Raw genomic sequence first — 19400 nt, 5'->3', positions numbered from 1 at the left:
GGAATCTTGTAAAGACCTAAGACATCTGCCATGGATGAGGAGGTTTCCGAGCTAAGTCCCCCAATGACTCCTACTACATTTTTCTGAATGCCACATTTATAGTTGGGGACAAAGTGGTGTGATTTAAAGAGCAGATCCAGAGTGGTTCGGTAGGCCATCTTTGAATCAGAATAGCTATCATAGATGTGGAATCCAAGAGTGACATTGGGCAAGATCTTGGGATTCCCATTGATCTCATCAGCAGCAAACACCAAGGCAAGGAGGTGTTGGTAGGACTTGGTCGTCACTCTGCAAATAAAGTGCTTTATTATTTTATGGGCAATTAAACAGTGCACAACACCTAGATCTGAGGGATACAACTGCCTCAAGTAAATTGTGTTGGAAATATAGAAATTGTTTTCTGCCTTTAGAGCTAATGTTTGGATCTCTCTTCCATCCGAAACATTTTTTTCTCCTTTTCTGAACACATATATTGAGAAGTGATCTTCACTTGTTTTTCTAACCATGCTGCTTTTTATCACTAGCAACATGCGCCGTTATTGACATCATTACTACACCCCTTTTGTCAGTTGTTGTCCCTAGCAAAACAAACTGGTATGAAATGAAAATAATTTAGATATGCCTTCAGTTTTATACCATCCTTCAACAAAGCAGCTCAAGCTGGTTTTCATAGCTTTTCTCTCTCCACTTGCATAATCATGAAAGCCCCTAGGGTGTAGCTGGCCAAGTAAATGGAGATTTGAACCCAGATCTCCCCAATGCAAGGCTGCCATGTGATATTACTGTGGACAGGAGGATCAATGACTAGAGAGCAAGTGGTGGTGATCTGAAACAGAATCAGCTCAAACATGGTTGAGGTTTCATTTCTGTACCTGGTAATGGAAGGGAAGGGGCAGTGGTAAAGACAGCCTACTTCTTCACCACAATTGTGTCCACAACTAGCTGTCTGGAAGAGCTTTTCAATGCTGAATATACACTTGTTATCTGGCCAGGAGAGCATTTTTCTTATAACGTTAGCAACCTGCTATTATAACTTTAGAAACTCTTTAGGGATGGAATCAATCAGATTCAGAATTGCATACCATGATTAGAGCCAGTCAAATGGTATTCAGAAAAAGTGTCCTCTTTGTTACATCTTTGCCGGATCAGTTTAGATTATCGTGGCCTGAGGATGTAGTGAATGGGATTCGAGAAATGAAGCTGCTCAATGGACCCCATGACCCTTGCCTATCTTGGCTTTGGTACTATGGCACCCTGGGCAAGGCCAAAATTTTGCACCCACTTGGCCCTTCCTAAAGGTGGGCAAAGCTGTGCCAGGCTTAAGGAAGGAGACACAAGGCTTGCTTGGGTAGGATCCAAAAGCCCCCCTCCCCCCCAGTTCCCAAACCTGGGGAAGTGCTAGCTAGGCTTTGGGAAGGAAGCAGAAGGACTCCAGGACCTTGTCAGAGCCCATGACTCCTTCCCAAAGCCAAGTGCCTTGCTTACCAGGTTAGGGGACAGCACTCCAATGGCTCTGTGTCCAATGTGTGCTCACTGCTCGCAGATGCTAAACATCACCCTTGCGACTAGTGAGGTCTAGCGAGTGAACTATGCTTCATGGGAGGATAGAGAGATACCATGAATCTTGAAGCCGGTTATAAAATAGTCTTATAAAATCTACTGGGTTTCATCTTACTTTGGGTTTCAAAGCAAACCAAGTGCTTTATAGTCAGATATAAATGTAGAAAGAATAAATGAAATGATCTTAAGAGCCATTTACTTACATTGGGCTGTTAATAAAGGCCTGAGATGGGTGTTCATCAAAGGAGATGCTGGGCAATAGGTAATAGATATGAGACATTATCCCACCAATGATAAGGTCACCTTGTTCATACCACTCATGTGGAATATGCACAGGATTATTTCCGCTGCAAACAACAGTGTGCACTTGGGGCACCATATTGGGAAGCAGTAGGAGAAGCAACAGCAACAACAACATCCTCATCACAACTATCCTTCTACACCTGGACTCTCCTTTGCTTCTCTACAATATTGTAATTGTCATCAGCCTAACTTGAACAGGATGTATTTTGTGACCACTGACTCTGCCAATTCTGTACTTAAAGGGGCAGGTATCCACCTGCTCATTAACTTCAGCACTGTCACAAAAAATTCATTGAATGCTATGATTTGAAATCTAACCAATACAATGAAAAGCAAAAGCTGGCCTCACCTCTCCTTAGCTTACCTTAGCTCTCTATGGAACACCCGGGTGCTTTTAATCATTTCAGATTTAATTATTTTTTCTTATTTCCCATTCAGCTTTCTTGATCTTTTCCAGGTGAATTGATTACCATAATTTTAATAATTATAGAGAAGATAATTACTTTTGCAATGTTGTTGGACTTGTAATGTGTTGCATCACCAGTAGGAGAACGGCCAAAGTAAACATATTTGTCACATTGCAGAGTGACATGCTTGGGAACACCTAAGACAGTGTCAGGGCCTGGCTGGACGAGGAGAGTAGTGTCAGCCGGTGGCCCAGGAGGCACCTGAGGGGGAAGGAGACTTTGAACCAGGTTCAGACAGGTGGGACAGAGAAGAATCATCAGCAGAGAGTGAACATGAAAGGGAGAGGCTTGAGGTAGCCTCCCCATTCTCAGTGCAGGAACAAAGAGTTGAGAAAAGACTGGAACAATTAAGAAGGGAGGTATAAATGGGGGGTGAAAGGGGCAGGAATTTAATTTCTGCAACTGACCTGCTTAGCTGATGGAAGTGCCATGTGATGTCTCGTTGGTTACTGAGCTATAAAGTTGATTACTCTCAAGCCCTGCCTTTGTCTGCTTACAGCGTTGAACCACAAATGGAAGGGCTTTCCTGGCAGGCTGACAGGCTGACAGGCAGAGGCTTTTGAGTCCATGGGTCGCTTCTCCAACTACATTCGTTCTGTGGCACCCCTGTGAGGTTCAGGACCCCAGTGATGTTACCCCTTGCCTGCAGAGCTGGCTGCCTCCCACCTTTTTTTTAAACACCCACCCTTGTGGTGTTTTCCCTCATCCTCCTCTCCTCTGCCCTCTCCTTGGGAGTCCTCCAGGAAGCTGATGCTGCTGACCCTGGTTTCTGAGCTGCCCCCTTACCCCAAACAGGGGTACCTCCTAACACAGCCCTACTGCTGGGAGGCAGAGGCACCATTCATCTGGAGAGCATGTAGCCAAGGCTGTGGAAACTTTTGGGAGACCGGGTCACAAGAGGGCATGAGAGGAGGGAGGGAAGGAAAGAGGAATTGAGGCCAGTGTTGTCTGTGGCACCCCTGACCATCATTCAAGGCACCCCAGTGTAAGGCACTGATAGGCACTGTTATGATGTCCAGATGTTTTTGGTCTACAGCTTCCATCATCCTTGATAGCAATGGTCTGTTGTAAGCTGGTGGGAGCTGCAATTCAGCAACATCTGGAGGGCCACAGATTGATGACCCCTGGTGCAAATAAGAGTGGGGTGTAGAATAAGGCTCCATCGCTAGGGTGATATTGATCCACTAGGGGTATGTTAGGTATTAGAGACCTCTGAATCTGGAGCAGTCTCTACATATGGCAAGGTGAGTCACTTCCTGGCTTCCTGCACAGTCTTATGTCGACTGAGTTAAGAGATTCCAGAAGTGTAGAAATCCAGGTTTATACTGGGAATTCTAAAATTGGTTAGAGGTGTCTTTTTGTGCCTGGAATTTCTAGTGGAATGCTCATATGATTTTCAGTTTGGAGCACTTTTAAATGTTCTGCTTCCACATATAATGAACATCGTAAATGAATACGTACATTAATGTAGACTCCTCAAAATGAATCACACAAAACATGACCCATGATTTAATAGAATTACTCTTACCATGAAATTGTCACTTTCCATTCATTTCTTAAAATAATCAGTACATGTAGGGGAATGGTTGGGTTCCTTGAGGTGTGATGACACAAGCTGGAAACTGAATCTTGAGAGTGGCAGTGGCCGTTACTACTGGATTCTTACCTTCTTCTTGATCCTTATCTAAACATAAAATATCTTTACTGCCTGACTCCCTTCATTTACTTGCGCAAACTTTTTGAAATGGCTCAGCCTCTTTACTAGTGCAGTTAGGCATATAGTGAAGACAAAGTATCTCAGATCCAATCTGCTGCAATTTACATAGAATCATAGAATCATAGAATCATAGAGTTGGAAGAGACCACAAGGGCCATCGAGTCCAACCCCCTGCCAAGCAGGAAACACCATCAGAGCACTCCTGACATATGGTTGTCAAGCCTCTGCTTAAACACCTCCCAAGAAGGAGACTCCACCACACTCCTTGGCAGCAAATTCCACTGTCGAACATTTTTATGGCTGTCTAACATGAACTTAATAGACGGTCACCCAAAATAGGGAAAATATGGCTTGGGCCATGGTCAAATCAGGAGCACAGCCCTGTTGGATAGACTCATGGACTGATTATAAGACAGCTTCTCAATTTTTTTTGCTCCTTTTCATCTCTTCTCTCTGTACCCCATCACTTCCTCCTCAGGAGAGGTTCAGGGCCTCTTGGGAAGATAGGGGGGCATTTCTTTGGATGCAGGAGAAGAAGAGAAATGGAATGTATAGGCATTCAGAGTTTTTGTATATAATCCATGGTTTCTTAAATAAACATAATCCTGTTTCATTTACATGTCATACGCAACAATGCTGGATATCAAGAACATAGATGATAACACCAGTGACCCCCCCCCACCAGGGGATGCAGGTAGATGCATAACCCTAAACATTTTGTGAATGTAAGTTTGGCCTCATTAAGGGGCAGAATTTCAATATGAATAGGAAACTGAGAGTACCACTAAACATTTTCTCTCCTTTTTATAAAATAAGCACTGGATAAGACAATTTCTTCTCTTATTTTCATCATTTCATTTAACTTCCCTTCTTGAAAAAAAAAAAAACAGTGAAATTATCATGCCAACAAGCCTACAGAGTCTAAATACAGAAATGACAAACTATTCTGTTATTTACATCTTTCTCCGAATCAGCTGCTCTCTGTTATTCAGCTCAGGCCTCACCACAATAATGTAGCATTTAGGGGAAAAGATGCAACCCAGCAGCCCAGCACTGGAAGCCAAGATGGAGAAGATCTCCACAGCCACCATGTATTTTCCTCTGGTGCTCAAGTATGTGGGAATGAAGGAGAACCAAACACTGCAGAAGACCAGCATGCTGAAGGTGATGAACCTGGCTTCATTGAAGCTGTCAGGTAACTTCCGGGCTAAGAAGGCCACAGTGAAGCTGATAATGGCCAGGAAGCCCATGTAGCCTAAAACACCATAGAACATGAGAACTGACCCCTCATTACATAAGAATATAATTTCTTCACTCATTGAGTCCATGTCCACATCTGGGAACGGGACAGAGGTTGCCAGCCAGAAGGCACAAATTCCCACTTGAATCAAAGAGCAGGAAAGGACGATGGAGTAAGCCAGTTTTTTGCCTACCCACTTCCTGATTGTGGAATCTGGCTTGGTAGCCATGAATGCCAAAACCACTGAAATAGTCTTGGCCAAGATGCTGGAGAGGGCCACAGAGAAGACAATGCCAAAAGCCATTTGTCGGAGGGGGCAGGTTGCTTTGTTAGGCATTCCAATGAACATCAAGCAACACAGGAAACACAAGAGGAGGGAGATGAGGAGAATGTAAGTGAGGCTTCTGTTATTGGCTTTGACGATGGCAGTGTCCCGGTGCTTAATGAAAATGCCAAGTACCATAGCTGTGATCAGAGAGAATAAAAGCGCAGAGAAAGTTGAAACAATGGCCAAAGTTTCTCCAAAGCCTAGGAAGTGTGGTTTCTTGGGAATGCACTGATTCTGCTCTTCATTTGGATATTGCTCTGGAGGACATCTGGCACAGGTTTCCAATCCTGAAAAAAGGTGGTATGACAATTGGAAACAATCCAGTATATGCTTAAGAGTTTTTTTAAAATCATGAGTTCCCTTACCGTAGTGTTTCCAAGAGGATAAGTTTCAAAACTTCTAGTCGAAATGCTTGTGCTCTAGAAGCTTTGAAGATATAGTTCCCAAGGAACCTTGTTCTTAGAATAAAGACCCCAATTCTTTTCCATCCTCCCTCCCCCAAAACCTTGGTTTCTTCCAGGGCAGAATGCATGTGAAATTTTTATGTCTTTTTGCATCAAAACAGAGGAGCGGATCTACACTCATGCTGTATATCATTAAAATGTGTTATTAAAATGTGGCAGCACAGCAGTGAGCCACCATCAATGAGAAACTGCATTAAACATTAGAGAATATTACCTAGCAACTAGGAAACTAGAGCTAATACACCCAGGAACCTCACCAAAATGCTGGAGAGGGTGCTCCTCCACAGGCACATACCTACACATGTGGTGGGAATGCCCCCAAATCCAACTATTCTGGACAACAACCATACAAGAAATGCAAAATAACTAAGCAAGTATTAAAAATCACACCAGAACTGGCCCTATTAATCATATTCCAAGACAGCAATGCCCACTCACATCACAAAGAACTCATAACCCACATTCTCTCAGCAACCACAAACATCATAGCCAGACACTGGAAAGACCTGTCAGGAGTAAGCATGGACCAATTCTACCAAATAGTATGGGAAACAGTGCTACTAGAAAAATTAACCAATAAACTGAAAGTGACACAATGACAAATAGAAGAAGATACCTTCACTCCGGTGCGACTCCCCTTTATCACATACACAGCCCAACAAGACAATGACAAGAATCCACCAACAGCATATGAATCAATATGGCTAACCTGATCCAAAACACCCACACACGAAAACAAAGTTCACCACAAGCAACCACAAACAAGCAACTGCACCCTAGGTCAACCCAATCTCTCTCACCACCAAAGGAACACATGCGAATAGCAAAGAGCACCTGCACAATCTACACTGACACAAAACCCCACACATACATTAAGCAAAATAGAAATATCGCCTCCCGAGCCCCACCTACACGCACTATGGCCCCCTCCAACTCTTCCCCCCTTTTCTCTTTCTAATGTAACCCTAATGTCTCAACAAATGAACTGACCTATGGAAAATGTAACTTGAAAAAAAGAGACACTGCACATACCTTTGTAAACCAAGAAAACTTAATTAAAAATATATATATTTTTAAAAAATTAGAGAATATTATATGCAGTAATGTTTAGAATGGGATGCGGGTGGCGCTGTGGGTTAAACCACAGAGCTTAGGACTTGCCAATCAGAACGTCGGCAGTTTGAATCCCTGTGATGGGGTGAGCTCCTGTTGCTCGGTCCCAGCTCCTGCCAACCTAGCAGTTTGAAAGCATGTCAAAGTGCAAGTAGATAAATTGGTACCGCTCCAGCGGGAAGGTAAACGGCGTTTCCATGCGCTGCTCTGGTTCGCCAGAAGCAGCTTAGTCATGCTGGCCACATGACCCTGAAGCTGTACGCTGGCTCCCTCGGCCAATAAAGTGAGATGAGCGCCGCAACCCCAGAGTCTGCCACAACTGGACCTAATGGTCAGGAGTCCCTTTACCTTTACTTGTAATGTTTAGAATATCAATGTATGTAGGTACACTGATGGAAAATCTTTACATTACAGATTACGGTCACATCCTCATGGTATACTCTCTTGAAGGTTAAGATAATTTCTTCATAGTGGCAGCTTTTACAGAGACAGAAGGGAGATTATTCTACTACAGTGGTACCTCGGGTTAAGTACTTAATTCGTTCCGGAGGTCCGTTCTTAACCTGAAACTATTCTTAACCAGAAGCACCACTTTAGCTAATGAGGCCTCCTGCTGCTGCCACGCCGCTGGAGCACAATTTCTGTTCTCATCCTGAAGCAAAGTTCTTAACCCAAGGTACTATTTCTGGATTAGTGTTGTCTGTAACCTGAAGCGCATGTAACCTGAAGTGTATGTAACCCAAGGTACCACTGTATTGTTAATAAACAATATTAATTGAAACCATACAGAGCAAACCTCATTGCCAATTTGCTCAGAATTTACTATAATAGCTTGTATATGGTAATATGGCATCTCTCACCCTTCTCATCTGAGAACATCCCATGAGGACATGGATCACAATCATAACAACAGAACTTCTTTCCCTCCTTCTTTTTCTTCTCATAACCAGGAAGGCAGTTGGCATTGCATAAGGAAAGGGGTGGCACCTATCCAAAGAGACACAAAGAGGTTAATATTAAGACAATGTTTTAGGGGATTCATCTAACATCAGGTGATCTACCAGTAAGTAGGAGGGCCAGAAATGTTAACTATAGTTTTCTATGTGCCACAGCAGCACATACACAGAGGGAGAAAAAGCTATAGTTCTAAGCATCATACAAACACAAGAAGATTACAATGTTCATACCTAGATTGACCATTGCTACAACCATCAGATAATTTGATCTAATACACTACTGGTTATTTCTTTTTATGGTACTACAGCCTCCTGCTCTTTGCTGCTGTAATTTCACTTGATGTCCCCTTAGTGAGCTTCAAGGAGTTGGGATTTGGAGGTAGTGAATTACTGTGGTTTTGCTCCTATTTGGACAGCTCTATCACTTATACCATTGGAAAAAAGAGAGGCAGCGAAGATGGTGCACAGATGTATTGGGGTTGTGGTGGACTGGTTTTAGAAAACCAACTTCATAAAAAGCAGGGAACTACAATACAATGTGTACATAAAATAAGTTGCGACTTTTTCAAAAAGAAATATTTCCAACATTTTTCCAATGACCTTTTTTTAAAAAAAATTATGATTTTGTAGGCAACTAGTGCTGATAAGCCTTGGATTGAATACCATATTTTTCGCCCCATAGGACGCACCAAGTTATTTGGGGGGCGAAATAAAGGGGAATAAATTATTTCCCCCCCAGGCACTTGTGGGGCCTGCAGCGGGGAGAAGCGCTCTTCTCCCCGCTGCCCGCCTGCAGACCAGGTCCGGTGACAGCGGGAGGACGCGCTGCGCCTCCCAGCTGTCCCCGGAGCTTGCGGGGCTGGCGGCGGGGAGAAGCGCTCTTCTCCTGGCCGCCCGCCTGCAGATCAGGTTCCCGCTGTCAGCCTCCAAATGTCTCCCTGCCATCAGCCTCCAAACCACATTGGGAGACAGCGGGATGGCGGCATTCCACCTCCCCGCTGTCCCCCGACCTTGTGGGACTGGCGCTGCGGCTCTCCTGAAGCCTGGAGAGCGAGAGGAGTCGGTGCGCACCGACCCCTCTCGCTCTCCAGGCTTCAGCGAAAGCCTGCATTCGCCACATAGATCGCACACGCATTTCCCCTTCATTTTTGGAGGGGGAAAAGTGCGTCCTATAGGGCCAAAAATAACGTAAATCAGAAACATGAGGCTTTGAGAGGAGCCTGCATGCCTTGACCACAGCCGATGGAGTATATGGATGAGCAACCAGGCTAGTAACCACTCTGAGCAAGGGATGATTTGGGGGGCTCCCCCTGGGCCTGGGCCTGTGGCAGGAGCCAACTTGACCCACAATTACGTACATCCCGGCTTCTAGCATTCCAACTCGACACTAGAGTTTCAAGAGGCACCAGAAGATGACAATGTTAGCAATCTATCTAATGCTACTAACTGCATGTTGGACAACAGTCTGATAGCCATTGGTCCTTCTTGGTGTGACATGTCTTCTGTGCATATTGCTCTTTTTGATGACGTGGTTCATTTGTTATTAATAAAATTATTAGTAGCAGCATTATTACTAGTGGCAGCAGCAGTTGGGCAGCACCTCCCCCCACAGTGATTTCCTTACCTGAGTGAAGACTCTGTGCCATTGGATTCCGTTCCCATTAAGGGTGAGCTCTTTGCCAGGAGGGGCCTGAGGATCCAGCTTTCCGACTTTGACCCTGACATAGGAATTATTTGGGAAAGTGACCAGGTTTGCAATATCAAAGCCAGCTGCTATTTCTCCATGTTCATTCAATGTGATTTCATCCCCAGCACTGTTGTTGAATGAGATCCTTTGTAGCAATGAGTGGACCTAGGTGGAAAGAGAATCAGAAGGCCTAGAAAATCCTAGAAGGATTTAAGTTATTTTTCTACAAGAGTTATCCACTTCAAGCAATCTTTTTTTATTACCATCGTAGACGAGCATAAGTAAGGTGGGGCACTGTCATTTAAAATCTGTAAAATGGTTTGGAAAGTTAAAAAGTATTTAAACAGAAGGTACCGTATTTTTCCATCTAAAAGACGATGCTTGTCTTATATGATGATGATGATGATGATGATAATAATAATAATAATAATTTATTATTTATACCCCGCCCATCTGGCTGGGCCTCCCCAGCCACTCTGGGTGGCTTCCAAAGAAACCAAAAATACAGTAAAATCACACGTTAAAAACTTCCCTGAACAGGGCTGCCTTAAGATGTCTTCTCAATGTCAGGTAGTTGTTTATCGCTTTGACATCTGCTGGAAGGGCGTTCCACAGGGTGGGCGCCACTACCAAGAAGGCCCTCTGCCTGGTTCCGTGTAGCTTTGCTTCTCGCAATGAGGGAACCACCAGAAGGCCCTCGGCGCTGGACCTCAGCGTCCAGGCAGAATGATGCGGGTGGAGACACTCCTTCAGGTATACTGGACCGAGGCCGTTTAGGGCTTTAAAGGTCAGCACCAACACTTTGAATTGTGCTTGGAAATGTACTGGGAGCCAATGTAGGTCTTTAAAGACCGGTGTTATATGGTCTCGGCGGCCGCCCCCAGTCACCAGTCTAGCTGCCGCATTCTGGATTAGTTGTAGTTTTCGAGTCACCTTCAAAGGTAGCCCCACGTAGAGTGCATTGCAGTAGTTCAAGAGGGAGATAACCAGAGCATGCACCACTCTGGCGAGACAGTCTGCAGGCAGATAGGGTCTCAGCCTACGTACCAGATGGAGCTGGTAAACAGCTGCCCTGGACACAGATTTGACCTGTGCCTCCATGGACAGCTGTGAGTCCAAAATGACTCCCAGGCTGCGCACCTGGTCCTTCAGGGGCACAGTTACCCCATTCAGGACCAGGGAATCCTCCACACCTGCCCACCTCCTGTCCCCCAAAAACAGTACTTCTGTCTTGTCAGGATTCAACCTCAATCTGTTAGCTGCCATCCATCCTCCAACTGCCTCTAGACACTCACACAGGACCTTCACCGCCTTCACTGGTTTTGATTTAAAAGAGAGGTAGAGCTGGGTATCATCTGCAAACTGATGAACACCCAGCCCAAACCTCCTGATGATCTCTCCCAGCGGCTGCATGTAAATGTTGAAAAGCATGGGGGAGAGGACAGAACCCTGAGGCACCCCACAAGTGAGAGCCCAGGGGTCTGAACACTCATCCCCCACCACCACTTTCTGAACACGGCCCAGGAGGAAGGAGCGGAACCACTGTATGACAGTGCCCCCACCTCCCAGCCCCTCAAAAAGGTCCAGAAGGATGTTATGGTCGATGGTATCAAACGCCGCTGAGAGATCCAGCAGAACTAGGAAACAGCTCTCACCTTTGTCCCTAGCCCGCCGGAGATCATCAACCAGTGCGACCAAGGCAGTTTCAGTCCCATGATGAGGCCTGAATCCCGACTGGAAGGGATCCAAATGGTCCGCTTCTTCCAGGCGTGCCTGGAGTTGTTCAGCAACCGCTCGCTCAATCACCTTGCCCAAGAATGGAAGATTTGAGACTGGGCAATAGTTGGCCATCATGGCCGCATCTAAAGATGGTTTTTTAAGAAGCGGTTTAATAAGCGGTCTGGGAAGGCTCCCTCACGGAGGGAAGGCTCCCTCACCACCCCACGAAGCCCATTGCCCAGTCCTTCCCGGCTAGCTTTTATAAGCCAGGATGGGCAAGGATCCAGGAGACAGGTGGTTGGTTTCACTCGTCCAAGCAGCCTGTCCACATCCTCGGAGGTAACAGATTGGAATTGATCCCACTCAACTTGACTAGACAGAACTCTAGCACTGTCCCGCCCCGGCACTGCTCCCACGGTGGAGTCTACTTCTTCCCGAATCTGAGCGATTTTATCTGCAAAAAACTTTGCAAAATCATTGCAGGAGAACATGTGGCCCGTACTGGGCCCTGATGTTGCAGGTGGTTCCACCTGAAAAAGTCTCCTGCTGCTGTTTTCTGCAGATGCAATAGAGGCGGTGAAGAAATTCTTCTTCGCCGTCGCTATCGCCACTTGGTAGGCTCGACGTTGAGCTCTTACCTATGTCCGGTCAGATTCGGAATGAGTTATCCGCCACCGGCGCTCTAGCCGTCTTAACGATTGTTTCATTGCCCTCAGATCCGTGGAAAACCACGGGGCTGTCCGGGCTCCATGCAATCGGAGAGGGCGCTTCAGAGCCAAATAGTCAATATGTGGATAGGCATATGCCCATGCACCCACAAATTGTTCAATGAGGGGGTCAGACCCCCCTCAATATTCTGCAGCCAGAAGGGCTCTGGTGGGCCTGCTGCTACAGCAGTGGGCTCCTATGGAGCAGTGCGAAGGGGCGATGAAGCCCCTTATAGACTCTGAAGGCCATTAGGAGATACCCTAAAAAGGCCTCTGAAAAGCCCGGAGGGGGCAGTGTGTGACAACACATGGAGCATGTGACTTCACACATGTGCATGGGACACCCACAATGTGGGGAGGAACATGGTGCAGGTGGCCCCAAGCGTCATTTTTGACAGCTTCAGATACATTCCACTTGGCCAATTGATGCCATTAACCTCATACAACAAGTTGTCTAATTCAGTGGTTCACTATTAGAGATCTGGGGACCCCAGAGTTTCCACAGAACACACCCAGGGGGTCTGCAGTACCATCCCCTGCTGGGGTACTCACTTTTCTTGTTAATTGCACAGGGAAAACCTTCCACGGATCATTCAGCCTCTGCTTGCGACCAATTCCTGCTTTCTGGCAGGGGAAAAACTTGTGAAAGAGTCGCTGGATGGCAAGCGAGGTGGGATTGGGGGAAAAACCTCAGACACATTTTCTTAGTGCTCTTTAAATTGGAGAGTGGGAGGGAGAAAAAGTTTTGTATCTCCTTGACCTCTGAAGGGCAGGTGTTACCCAGGGAAGGCGTCACTACCAAGAAGGCCCTCTGCCTGTTTCCTACTTAGATAGATGATAGATAGATAGATAGATGATATAGATAGATGATAGATGATAGATGATAGATGATAGATGATAGATGATAGATGATAGATGATAGATGATAGATGATAGATGATAGATAGAGCTAGATATATGGATAAAGGTTTCGAAGCTGCTAGAAATGTCAAAATTTGTTCATTTGTACTATGCTTAAATAAAATTGAATTGGTCTCTGCTCCAAGTAAATCTTTGTCATTTTTGCATGGTAAAATCACAAATGTTATGGTCTGGTTTTTAGTAGACTAAAAATCCTCTACTTATTTGGGGCTACCCCACATTTTCTTCTTAAAATTGCTTAAAAGTGCCAGTTCTAAATGTTTAAATAGCAGCGTCTTTTTAGAACAATTATTAACCTTTGAAGTAGTTGCTGCTATTCTGTCACTTATGAAAGTCTGTGTAATCTAAAGTCTGTTTAGTGTAATTGTAGGAAATAAAATAATTTAAGGTTAATCTTTCATGTATATATTACTTTCAGTTATTTACTTATAGATGAATGCCAACTCACATTATATATCAGTACAGCACACAACACTGAATACTTTGCAAGGTGAACACTTTAGAGTTTGGATTTGATATCCCGCTTTATCACGACCCGAAGGAGTCTCAAAGCGGCTAACATTCTCCTTTCCCTTCCTCCCCCACAACAAACACTCTGTGAGGTGAGTGGGGCTGAGAGACTTCAGAGAAGTGTAACTAGCCCAAGGTCACCTAGCAGCTGCATGTGGAGGAGCAGAGACGCGAACTCGGTTCCCCAGATTATGACTCTATCGCTCTTAACCACTACACCACACTTTACAAGTTACCTGCCAAGGCTCTACATTCTGAGAAGAGAGTCTGTCTCCACCCTTTATCCATTTGCTGATGGCTTCAGAGGGGTACCTAATATGTAAGGCGTGTGCCAGAGCATAGACAGCATTATAGATACTGTAGCTGTGACCGGTCATGCTCATTTCAAAATATGGTGCAGGAAGGCTCTCCAGCATCTCCTCTCCAGTACATATGTCTGCTGACCCAGTGGAATTTGAAAGTGAACACATGAATGCTTGTTCCCAGAAATCGTTGGTAAAACCATCCGCATCTGCCCAGGAAGGCTTTACATTCCTCAGAAAGTCTGAGAAGTCTTGAATGTCCTTGGAGTGAATGGCAAAGGAGAACGCACCATGGCATATTTGTATATTTATTTCAATAGGTTTTTTAAAAAAAGCTAATGAGAAATCAATTTGGGCTGTTGTAATCCATACTTTTCCTACATGTTGCTTCCTCTTAGATGGAGGCAATAGCAGCTGAAGCATATTCCTTGCCTCTATAGCAACAGTTACCCACAAAATAGATTCTCCATATATAAGAACCACATTTGCTTTGCTTGACATGAAAGCTGGTGTCAAAATCCCTGTGTCATCCAGCATATCCAGTATGTTACCAGTGAAATGTGGAAGTTCTTCATTTTTATCTGTGAATTCTGAGCAGATTCCATTCTGGAAAAGCATTGGTTCAATGATCTGCAAGAAATGTTCTCCAGCGTCATTATTTGGAGTGATGAGCCCGACCCATTTCCATCCGAAATGCAGAAGTAACTGGATAATTCCCTTGTACTGAAGATCTTCATTGGGGACCATGCGGTAGAAGAAACCACGTTTGATTTGATCATTTGAGGCTGGTTCAAATGAACCATATGAAATCTGAAAAGGAAAAAGTCAAACCTTTCCATGTGAAAACAAGAATTCGAAACACACTCATTTATCTGAATATACATCCTGCATACCCATATTTACTAATCTCTGCCATGGCGAACCCCCATTTACATAGAAAATATATTGCTCAAAAACCAAACAAACAATATTGCTCATTTAATTTTGTAGATATTAATTCCTATTATTATGGGAGTCATCACAGCTGCATACATGTACACACAGATTCTCTCCTTTCACTGGCTTCAACAATACTCTAAAGTGGACCATGAGAAAGACAAGCAATTGATCTCTCCTTTCACTGGCTTCAACAATACTCTAAAGTGGACCATGAGAAAGACAAGCAATTGATCAGCATCTTAGTATCTATAATCTTTAAAACACTTGTAGAGAGAGGTTGATGGCATTTGTACTAAGAACTCTCTTAGATCTCCTGGAAATCCTGAAGATTTCCTGGCCATTATGCATTTTATTATTATGTGACCACAATAAACCATATCCTATAAAAGTAAAATACCAGCAAATATTAAGGCAACTAAACAGAAGTCTAGTAATGCAGCAGAAGAACACCATATTGGTAACACTATATCCCTCCCCAAATGCCTCAAAAACAACAAGAAATTTGTTTTCGATTAGCTTCTGAAAATGGACAGTACTAAACATCATCATACGTACACCGGGAGTGGATCTTATAATTCCTAGGGTGAGAGACATTGTTGTCTCAAGTTATTTATGGCTTTGTAAGCCAGCTTCAGGGGGACGTGGGTGGCGCTGTGGTTGAAACCACTGAGCCTCTTGGGCTTGCCAATCAGAAGGCCGGTGGTTTGAATCCCCATGACGGGGTGAGCTCCAGTTGTTTGGTCCCAGCTCCTGCCAACCCAGCAGTTCGAAAGCACGCCAAAAAGTGCAACTAGATAAATAGGTTCTGCTCCGGCGGGAACGTATATGGTGTTTCCGTGCCCTGCTCTGGTTTTGTCAGAAGCGGCTTAGTCATGGTGGCCACATGACCCAGAAAAACTGTCTGTGGACAAACACCGGCTCCCTCGGCCTGTAAAGCAAGATGAGCGCAGCAATCCCAGAGTCGTCTGTGACTGGACTTAAATGTCAGGGGTCCTTTACCTTTACCTTTTTTTTTAAAGCAAGCTTCATCACTATGAATTGGGACTGGTATATCTCTCAGGCAGCTAGGGCAGTGCTTTCAGGAATGATGTAATGTGAAATTTATCAAACTGGAATATTCAAACAATTTTCCATTAAATTGTGTACTGTACACACATTCTATAGAACCTGGGTCATTTCATGTACGTTGTTGGGTACTAATATTAACCCCCCCAAAATATATCCATATATGGCAACCCATTTCCCTTTTCCATTTTACCACTTCATAATTATGTATCAACAGATTCCTATTGGAAGGAGAAAAGAGTGAATTATAGTATGAAATACCAATTTTTCAATACCCATATTCTACCTGTGGAATCTTGTAAAGACCTAAGACATCTGCCATGGATGAGGAGGTTTCCGAGCTAAGTCCCCCAATGACTCCTACTACATTTTTCTGAAAGCCACATTTATAGTTGGGGACAAAGTGATGTGATTTAAAGAGCAGATCCAGAGTGGTTCGGTAGGCCATCTTTGAATCAGAATAGCTATCATAGATGTGGAATCCAAGAGTGACATTGGGCAAGATCTTGGGATTCTCATTGATTTCATCAACAGCAAACACCAAGGCAAGGAGGTGTTGGTAGGACTTGGTCGTCACTCTGCAAATAAAGTGCCTTATTATTTTATGGGCAATTAAACAGTGCACAACAGCTGAGGGATACACCTGCCTCAATTAAATTGTGTTGGAAATATAGAAATTGTTTTCTGCCTTTAGAGCTAATGTTTGGATCTCTCTTCCACCCGAAACAGATTTTTTTACTTTTCTGAACACATAGATTGAGAAGTGATCTTCACTTGTTTTTTCAACCATGCTGCTCTTTATCACTAGCAACATGCACCGTTATTGACATCATTACTAAACCCCTTTTGTCAGTTGTTGTCCCTAGCAAAACAAACTGGTATGAAATGAAAATAAAGAAATTTAGATATAGCTATATGGGATTGACTGGCAGTGCAGACTTTGGTACTATGGCACCCTGGGCAAGGCCAAAATTTAGCAAAACAAACTGGTATGAAATGAAAATAATTTAGATATCCCTTCAGTTTTATACCATCCTTCAACAAAGCAGCTCAAGCTGGGTTTCATAGCTTTTCTCTCTCCCCTTGCATACTCATGAAAGCCCCTAGGGTGTAGCTGGCCAAGTAAATGGAGATTTGAACCCAGATCTCCCCAATGCAAGGCTGCCATGTGATATTACTGTGGGCAGGAGGATCAATGACTAGAGAGCAAGTGGTGGTGATCTGAAACAGAATCAGCTCAAACATGGTTGAGGTTTCATTTCTGTACCTGGTAATGGAAGGGAAGGGGCGGTGGTAAAGACAGCCTACTTTTTCACCACAATTGTGTCCACAACTAGCTGTCTGGAAGAGCTTTTCAATGCTGAATATACACTTGTTATCTGGCCAGGAGAGCATTTTTCTTATAATGTTAGCAACCTGCTATTATAACTTTAGAAACTCTTTAGGGATGGAATCAATCAGATCCAGAGTTGCATACCATGATTAGAGCCAGTCAAATGGTATTCAGAAAAAGTGTCCTCTTTGTTCCATCTTTGCTGGATCAGTTTAGATTATTGTGGCCTGAGGATGTAGTGAATGGGATTCGAGAAATGAAGCTGCTCAATGGACCCCATGACCCTTGCCTATCTTGGCTTTTAAAAACAAGCTATATGGGATTGACCGACAGTGGCAGACTTTGGTACTATGGCACCCTGGGCAAGGCCAAAATTTTGCACCCACTTGGCCCTTCCTAACGGTGGGCAAAGCTGTGCCAGGCTTAAGGAAGGAGACACAAGGCTCGCTTGGGTAGGATCCAAGAGCCCCCCTCCCCCCCGGTTCCCAAAGCTGGGGAAGTGCTAACTAGGCTTTGGGAAGGAAGCAGAAGGACTCCAGGACCTTGTCAGAGCCCATGACTCCTTCCCAAAGCCAAGTGCCTTGCTTACCAGGTTAGGGGACAGCACTCCAATGGCTCTGTATCCAATGTGTGCTCACTGTTCGCAGATCGTAAACATCACCCTTGTGACTACTGAGGTCTAGCGAGTGATCTTTGCTTCATTGGAGGATAGAGAGATACCATGAATCTTGAAGCAGGTTATAAAATAGTCTTATAAAATCTTATTATTGGCTTTAATCTTCCATTGGGTTTCAAAGCAAACCAAACGCTTTATAGTCAAATATAATTGTAGAAAGAATAAATGAAATGATCTTAAGAGCCCTTTACTTACACTGGGCTGTTAATAAAGGCCCGAGATGGGTGTTCATGGAAGGAGATGCTGGGCAATAGGTAATAGATATGAGACATTATCCCACCAATGATAAGGTCACCTTGTTCATACCACTCATGTGGAATATGCACAGGATTCTTTCTGCTGCAAACGACAGTGGTCACTTGGGGCACCATATTGGGAAGCAGCAGGAGAAGCAGCAGCAACATCCTCATCACAACTATCCTTCTACACATAGAATATCCTTTACCTGTCTACAATATTGTTACTATCATCAGCCTAACTTGAACAGGATGTATTTTGTGACCACTGACTCTGCCAATTCTGTACTTAAAGGGGCAGGTATCCACCTGCTCCTTAACTTCAACACTGCCACCAAAAAGTCATTGAATGCTATGATTTGAAATCTAACCAATACAATGAAAAGCAAAAGCTGGCCTCACCTCTCCTTAGCTTACCTTAGCTCTCTATGGAACACCGGGGTGCTTTAAATCATTTCAGATTTAATTATTTTTTCTTATTTCCCATTCAGCCTTCTGGAGCTTTTCCAGGTGAATTGATTACCATAATTTTAATAATTATAGAGAAGATAATTACTTTTGCAATGTTGTTGGACTTGCAATGTGTTGCATCACCAGTAGGAGAACGGCCAAAGTAAACATATTTGTCACATTGCAGAATCAAATGTTAGGAAGAAACCTCCAAGGTCATCTTGTCCTATCTGCTTGCTATTGCAGGACATCCAGAACTAAAAACAAACCAAGAAAAAGAAAAACATTCTACCTGTAGACAGGCATCCATATTTCACCATTTGAAGCTGAGTGCCATGCTTGGGAACACCTAAGACAGTGTCAGGGACTGGCTGGACGAGGAAGAGTATTGGCAGCCAATGGCCCAGGAGGGACCTGAGGCGGAAGGAGACTTTGAACCTGGTTCAGAGTGGTGGGACTGAATCATTTTTTTTTTTGTTAAAAATAATTTTTATTAAATTTCCATTTACCAAATTAAACATATCATACCAATTAGTCCAAGTTGTATCAATACACATCATAAAGTCCAAATGTTTTCCAAATTATGGACATCCAGAACTAAAAACAAGCCAAGAAAAAGAAAAACACACTACCTGTAGACAGGCATCCATATTTCACCTAAAAACTTCTCTATCAAAATGTGTTTATAGGTGAGCCAACTGCATCCT

This window comes from Podarcis cretensis (assembly GCF_951804945.1).
Source record: "Podarcis cretensis genome assembly, chromosome: 13".
Taxonomy (NCBI): domain Eukaryota; kingdom Metazoa; phylum Chordata; class Lepidosauria; order Squamata; family Lacertidae; genus Podarcis; species Podarcis cretensis.
Note: the sequence above shows the minus strand (reverse complement) of the source record.